Raw genomic sequence first — 1,768 nt, 5'->3', positions numbered from 1 at the left:
ATCTGTATGGGCAACCATCATTCTGTGTTCTTTGCTCGAAACAGCCAGTGGTGCTCATCATTTTTTTCAGTCTGGTTCTTGTGAGATCACCTGGAGATTTAGAACATATGATTTTAAACCACACAAATCAATCAATATCTAGAGAAATGCTCTCAACATACCTCCAAGCACCACTGCATGACTTGTAATGATTAATTTATTTTTACTGGGGAAACTGGAGCATGGTTGGACCGAAAACATGTAAAATACTGTAAAACAAACATTATGTGATCTTAATTATACATGCCTATAAACAATGCTTAAATGCTAAATGAGAAAATGCTTTGGTGTATAATGTGAATAATAATATTCAAAGCATCTTCTTTTAGCTCAATCATCTTAAGTAGCTGTTTCTTCATTTATAGAACCACACTCATACTGATGTATGATTCAAAAGGGAGCAGTAAAGGAGTTTATTGTGGACATGCACAGAGTGATTTATTGTTCTGATTGGACAATCTGTAGTGGTTGACACATAGACTAAGAACTGCACCGTAAACTTCAAAACATTCTTTGCTGTTAAATGTGTAATGTATGAATATATTTTTTCAAATATCAATGAATAATTATGCAAACTGTGAACTTGAGATATCAGAGTTGAGGTGTTTAAAGGGTTAAAATGGCATTAATTAATATCTTGTCTTCATGTTTCTCACCTGCAGTGACGGATCAGTTTTAGAGCAGATCTTCTTCATCATCTTCATCTCCTCTTCCTTTCTCTCATATTCCTCTCTCCACTGCACTCGTCTTCACTTCAGTTCTTCTTCATCCTGTTCTTCAAGGAGTTTCAGTTCTCTTTCACCATGTCGTCTATCTTCTGCAGTAGATCACATGCTTTATCTGCACAGTTAGCATTTTGGTGGAGTTATTTGAGACCTATGGTGAGACCTATGTGATTCACTATGAGCTCTGTGTTTAATATGGATGAGGAACTGTGACATCAAACTAAATCAAATCTAAATAGAGATCTTTGACCTTATTTTTCAAAATATTGGACATTTAATATTTCAGTAGAATTTAGATTTTTTACGTGTCACATCACGTCAAGAACAGGGTCTGGGTCCAAATGCAGTGAAAAATTTTAATATGAACAAAAAGGCCAACAAGGCAAAACAGAACAAAAGTAGGAACGGTTCCAGCACAACCAGATCACATGCAAACACCTCGGAATACAAGTCAGACTCGAAATACACATACGAGATGAACACTTAACAATTAACAAATACAGCCAGGCAGAGTGGTGGGAGAGACAAGCATATATAGTCCAGTCCGTGACAATAGGCACTAGGTGTGTGTGTGTGTGTGTGGGTGAGTGGGTGAGTGGGTGAAACAGGTGTGCAGAGTGAACAAGGTGTGTAGAGTGAAGGTAATGAGTCCGGGAGAATGGAAGTGGGTCGGGACTCGTGACATTAAGATTAAGAATGTTGACTTTGGCAGTTCTTCTGTGTTAAATACAAATGTAATATAGAATCCAACTCTATTAGGGTAGAATTAGAAAAAATAATTGTCAAAACTTTTTTATTTCATGCTTTGTAGTTTAAGACTGATTTTCTGCTCATTACCTTGTGACACTAAGTATGTGTCTGTTGAGTTGATGTTCTTCTCCATCTCTTCATATTTCATCAGTGTTTTCTTCTGAGCCTCCAGAAATGTCTCTGTGGAGTAAAACTCTCCTCTGTTTTCTTCCAGCATCTGCTCGATGTTCTCCATCAATGTGGACACTTGTGTC

This window comes from Carassius gibelio, chromosome A3 (assembly GCF_023724105.1).
Source record: "Carassius gibelio isolate Cgi1373 ecotype wild population from Czech Republic chromosome A3, carGib1.2-hapl.c, whole genome shotgun sequence".
NCBI classification, from domain to species: Eukaryota; Metazoa; Chordata; class Actinopteri; order Cypriniformes; family Cyprinidae; genus Carassius; species Carassius gibelio.
Note: the sequence above shows the minus strand (reverse complement) of the source record.